This window comes from Suncus etruscus, chromosome 12 (genome assembly GCF_024139225.1).
Source record: "Suncus etruscus isolate mSunEtr1 chromosome 12, mSunEtr1.pri.cur, whole genome shotgun sequence".
NCBI lineage: Eukaryota > Metazoa > Chordata > Mammalia > Eulipotyphla > Soricidae > Suncus > Suncus etruscus.
This window is the reverse complement of record NC_064859.1, coordinates 77,759,584-77,765,920: the sequence shown is the minus strand read 5'-3', so window position 1 is coordinate 77,765,920 and position 6,337 is coordinate 77,759,584. Positions and strand designations below refer to the sequence as shown.

The 6,337-nt window shown below is 35.6% G+C and overlaps 1 non-coding gene across 1 annotated transcript; it reads right to left on the bottom strand.

The window, feature by feature from the left end:
- Positions 1–5,004: 5,004 nt before the first annotated feature.
- LOC126025437 (small nucleolar RNA SNORA51) lies at positions 5,005–5,137 on the bottom strand. Its single transcript, XR_007501442.1, has one exon. It is a non-coding gene; the product is annotated as a small nucleolar RNA SNORA51 (small nucleolar RNA).
- Positions 5,138–6,337: the final 1,200 nt, after the last annotated feature.

Below are 6,337 nucleotides of genomic sequence, written 5' to 3'. Positions count from 1 at the left end.
TCAGTCCAAATAACGGCATACCTGAAACTTTGGCCAGATTGGGGTCTCTGTAGAGAGCCATGGATGAGTGGTAAAGCTGGGACATTGGCAAAGTGGCAATTGAGGATGATGGAAGCAGTAGGAATGCCTTTACTTTGGTATGCCTACCAAAAATCTCATGCCAAGATTGCCAGTTTTCAGCTGAATAGAAAGTGTACCCATACTTTTTCAAGCCTAGGTTTACATTCCTTTTGAGTTGCTAAAGTGGATAAAATGTATATATGACTATTGTGTGTCTGGTGTTTTTCTTATATGCTTTCCTTATCTTTAAGTTTTTTTCTTTCCCTCTTTTTTTGTATTTTTATAGTCTAATTTTATTTTTGTAATATAATCATCCATATGATTACATTTGTAATTGATAAACAAATGAAACTGTTTATCCAGAGAATGAGGAGATAGCTCACAAAGCTAGAGAACAGTCTGGTTTTGGAAGCACAGATTTTATTACAAACACAGAGGGGAGAGGATATGCATTAAAAAAAGTGTTCACTGTCATCTAATATCAAAGACAATCCAAAGATGACAATCAGATATTATCTTATATTGGTGAAAATGTCATTTATTTTAATTATTTATTTATTTATTTATTTTTGGTTTTGGGGTCACAGTTGGCAGAGCCGAGGGGTTACTCCTGGCTCTACGCCCAGAAATCGCTCTTGGCAGGCTCAGGGAACCATATGGGATGGCAGGATTCGAACCACCATCTTTCTGCATGCAAGGTAAACATCCTACCTCCATGCTATCTCTCTGGCCCCTATAAATAACTTTAAATCACAATAGCTAAAATAAAAAAATTAAAAAAGAAAACAAAAAGCAAAGAAAGAAATATTTGATAGACAAATATAAACTGAGAATCGTGTTTCTACTACAAATACCTGACCTGTTTTGGCCTGTAGGTGTCACTCATTAGGATACTAAGAAAAATGTGATTCTAGAGAATTTTATTCTATTTGACATGAATTTTTTTTTTTATGCCAGGCGCTGTTTATGCTATTTTATTTTATCTGTTTTTTTTTTCCCTCTTACTGCTTTAAGAAGTTCAACTCTCTTTCTGGATTTTGCCACTTTCATTACTATTTGATTTGGTTTTGTTCTATTTGAGTCTATTTTCTTTGGTACTCTTTTGGCCTCTTGAATTTGCCCACCTGCCTCTTTGCAGAGAGTGGGAAGGTCTCTGCTATTATCTCTTCTACTACCTGTTATTCTTCCTTCCATTTTTCATCACTTCTGGTGTTCCTATAATATAAGATGATTCATCTTGTCTTTTTTCATTAAAAAACTTATTTTTTCTTCCACCCGTTTTCTCTTTCCTTACCAATGGTAGCTTATAATTTGTGTTTAAGTTCATCTCTACAGTTCTCTCCCAATGCAATTCTGCTGCTATAGTTTGCTAACATGATTTTTAGCTCCTTCAATTCCATTTCTATGGAGTCTCTCATTTTCTGGAAGAGTTCTTTGAGTTGATTGACTTTCTCATCTATTTATTGCTTAATTTCACTGGGTAGTGCTTCCTTCATTTTCTGTGGCCAATATATTGAGTGTTGATTTTAGTTCCTCATCAACTAGACTCAAGTGTTTTGATGAGGCAGATTTACCTATATTTATCCCAATCTAAAAATGCAATTGAGCTCCTTAGTTTTCTCATTGTTCTTTGCATTTTGTGTGTGTTAGAGATGAAGTTCCGGGTTCCTCATTACTTGAAAAATGTTCTGTTGAATTGTTTCTACCAAATGGTGACTAAGCATACATCTGTATTGTATTTTCCTAACAATGCAGGGTTATTTAAATATGCTAAGAATATGAATGTGAATATGAATATGCTAATAATCTGAATATGCTAATTGTTGACTAACTTTGTTGATGTGACTGAGTTTTGAAGCTGTATATTTTCTGTGAGATAGAAGTGCAATGGACTACCTGCATCAGCATTGTTTTATTTTCAGAGGGTAGACAGATATCAAAACTGGTGAATATCAGACCCAGGGACTAGGGAAATGGCATCTGCACACCTAAGGTCTTGAGTCCCATATTGATAGACTCAAGGTCTTGAGTCCCATATTGATAGACTGGAGTATGAAATTTCATCTTCAGGGGGAAAAAAGTTAACAGAGAAAAATAAGCCTGAAAATATTAATATAAAACTAGACCAAGACCAGTGTCAGATTTTAACACCAAATAACAAGCTGTATTACTTGGTGCAGAAACTTGACCACTCTAAATTTTGCTGTCTATGCCTGAGAAAAAGTAATAAAGAGAAATAAAGAATCTTCATTTTTTTTCATATTTCTTTAGGTCAAATGAATCATTTACTTATATCTCTGAAAGCAATTATCAGCCACTGGTGAGAAATTTAGATCAGTACTAAAAGAAGATGAACTGAAATCCAGAGTTTTTCTTATGAACTGTTGCTGTTAGAAATGCAGTTTCAGTGATCTAATGTGAGTTTTGGGATAAGGCAAGGTGATACATGGCTCTTTGCTTGTTTCCTTTACTAAAAGATCTGCCTGTTCTATATTAAGTGAGTCCCTACTATAAAATTTTCTGTCTAAATAAAGTAATTTTCCATGAAAATTTATCATAGGGATTTTTTATCAACATTATGTTTTATGATAAATGAAGCAAGACACTTTCTTTCAACACTGAATCTATAGAACATTTTCAATAAAAAAACAAAAGGGCATATAAGAATAAAAGCAAATAAAACATAGAGAGAAAATTAGAGAGAAATTACAGAAAGACATAAAAGTAGGGATCAGTCAGGAACACGCACACGCACGCACACACACATACACACACACACACACACACACAAGATCCAGTGGAGTCCAAAATGAAAGAGACCTTGACTATTTTCATATTAAGCATGACTTTTTTCCCATAATCACAGTTACTTCATATCCTCTCAAAGTTGGCATGTTTCTCTTGGGAAGATAAACCCTCTCTGGCAAGCTCTCCACATGCAAGCTGAAGCAGGAAGCCCCAGTCATCATTGCATTATGCAATCTTTCGTCCGGCCAATAATTGTCTATCTAGCATGCTAGCCTCCCACATTCCTGAGATTCATCTAAAACAGCCAGGAGATTAGATTAGTGTGTATTTTCAGCTATTCACCATCACTCTTAACTTGTGTGTGTCCTTCTGTCAACTGGATCAGGATCAGGAAGGCTTCTGGCAGCTGAAGTCTCCTGTTCTTCACTGTCCTGTCAGAAATGCCCAGGGTAATGTTCATCACTTTCTATGGAAAGGAGAGACAAGAGAAATTCAATTGTATCCTAAATCCTTATTATCAAAAATTGTAGTATGATAGAATCCTGTCATTACAAAACAATAGAAAGCATTCAGTTGAACAAATAATTCTCATATCACATTTAAATATATGTATATATTTAATATAAAAAGTGGGGGTTTAAAAAAACCGGGGATACCACTCTGTGCCCCATCTTCTAGAAGCTGTGTGATTAGTTTTATCATTTTTTCTGTCTCTTCATTAAAAATTTAGGAATAATAATTGCCACTTTATGAAGTCACAAAATGATCATTTGAGGTTATGTATATAAAAACCCTTTCCTGTCAATCAGTGTTAGTTTCCTGCATCATTATCATACCTTGCTTCCATGTATGTACATTTTCAATTATGTGTTTAAAGAGTTTATCACAACACTTATTAGAGAATGCTGTAATTAAAACTCTGAGAAGCATGCCAATGCACAAGCTCTTCTAAGATGAACAATAAGGTATTTTTTTCATTTCAAGGCCTATCAGAAAACTTGGTATTTAAGCAACTATTATAATTGTTAAATATTGATAAAAGAAAAAAAGAGAAGGTCAAAATGAGGATGGATGGAAGGAAAAGAGTGAGGGAGAGAAGGAGGGAGGGAAGAGGAAGAAAAGAAGGCAAGAGAGGGTAAGAAGACAGACTCATGGGTTAATAGCCAATCTAGGAGTAGAGTACATGTTTCAGTCTTCATTTCTATAGCTTGGGGACCATATGTAAAACTGGGGATAAAACCAGGTGGCTATGTGCATGACAAGCAGCCTACCCACTGTGTTATTAACCTGGTCTCATGCTAATCATCTAGCTTTGGGAGGGATTCTCTCATTGTAGTTTTACACTAACAGTTTCTTATAAAGACATCATCCATGATATAATATTAGTCATTCCAACTCCATTGTGACTTAATTTTAACTAATTTTGTAAATATGAAAAACATACTGTTTCCAAATATATTTACATACTGATATACGAGGTTTAAAAAATCTTCCTATCTTTTCAGCAGGACTCAATTCAACTTATAAAATACTACATTTCCCAGCAAACCCCAAAAATTAAAAAGATAGAGAAATCAACTAAAGACAAAGGAAAAAAGAATAGGAAGTTGAGGACCCAAAGAGAGAGCACAGCAGAGGGCACTTGTCTTGCATGAGGTTGACCCAGGATGAACCTGGGTTCCATCCCCAGCATCCCGTATGCTGAGCCAGGAGCTATTTCTGAGCACAGGGCCAGGAGTAACCCCTAATCATCACTGATAGTGGCCCCAATACAAAACAAAAAAGAGTAATAAGTTGACAGGATAAGTGAGACTAAAAGAATGACTATAAATGACTTTTAAAATTACTTTATTCAAAAGTTATTTTAGATAGAGCCAGAGTGATAGCACAGAGGGTAGGGCATTTATATTGCTTGTCGCCAGCGCTGGGTTGAGTCACAGCAATAACTATGGTCCCCAAGTCTTCCAGGAGTAATTTCTAAGTGTAGAGCTAGAAGTAACCCCTGAGAGCTGCCAGGTATGGCACAAAAACTAAGGGAAAAAGTTATTGTGATTTAGTTAAATCAATTCCAATAAATACTGTTAATGTTTATGTTGTTGGTGTAGAAAGTCACTGCACCATACTAATACAAATGTGCCAAAGTCTTTATATTTGTTAAATGGATGGTATTTTGGTTATTTTTGGTTCTCTTTTTTTTTTTGTCCCCCCATTCACAATACAGACCAGGCAAAGGGCCTGGTTTGAGGTGTATATGGAGAGCATTTACTGTACCTCCTCTTTCTATACAGTCAGTGTAAAGAACACAGCCTGTGGTAAGCATTGAGAGGCCTTATCTTTCTTTTATATATATATATATATATGAACCTTCACCAGTGCAACATTCCCATCACCAATATTCCAAGTGTCCTTCCTCCCCACCCCACACTGGCCTGTACTCTAGACAGGCTTTCTACTTTGGTTACTTTCTATTTTGGCTATTTTTTAATTTCCAAATGAGTAGTGAATTTTGACGCAATAGTTTAGAATGAGGGTAACCATAAAGTCTCTTGCAAAAAACTGTCCCATGAGGTTTATCTTTGATTTACAAATTCTGGCCATGGCAACCTGGCAGTATTAGAGGTATATTAACAATACCTGAGGGCCCCCAAGGAAACTCTGTATAGAGAATAACAGAACACAGTGATGATTAGCTCTCTTGAGTCTTGAGAACTGAAAAAAAATTAGAATATTTTATCTGTATTTTAATCTCTTTTAGAATATTTTATCTGCATTATACAACTATTGAAAAACTTGAAGGTTCTAACTCTAAAAACATATTATTAATTACCCTGTCTCACCTTACTGAGTCCTGCAATTTACAAATTAACTATTTGCCCAACTTGGTCTATTGAAGGGATAATGAGTATTAAAGAGAATCAGGCTTCTGAAGTTTCCTCCTGAGTCACAATGATTATGAATGACTCATACCCTTTGTATCTTCAAAAGACTTTCTCCCATAGGCCAATGGAGAACTCAATTCTGAACTTTCTCAAATGGAGGTTGGCAGTAAGTGTGAAGGCTATGAACGCTAATGGGACCACCAAGGAAGAAACTGAGAAAAATGGAGGAAGAAGTATGAAGTCTACATATTTACTCTTAGACACATTTTGATAAAGGTTTTTTTGTTTGTTTGTTTGTTTTGCTTTCCTGGTACTAAGAAGAGATGTTATTAGAGGCTTTTATAGTGCTTCTTTAATAGGCATGCCCAAGGCCAAAAAGTCTTAGTGCCACTTGAATTGCACTTCTGTATTCCAAAGGTTGAGACCTCAAGTATGGATGAACGGTGAGATAATCTTCACTAGGTCATTGATACTGAGCAATAAGGGCCTTGAAGTATGCCATTAGCAGAAGAAACCATTAAACAGAATTTCTTTTCCCTTCCTGTAATAAGAAATGCCGAGAGGTCTACTGGGGTAAGGTGAGGGGATTAGTTTCAGAGGCACAGATTTCTCAGATTTCCCTTTTGTGTATATAGCAGGTGAATTTATAC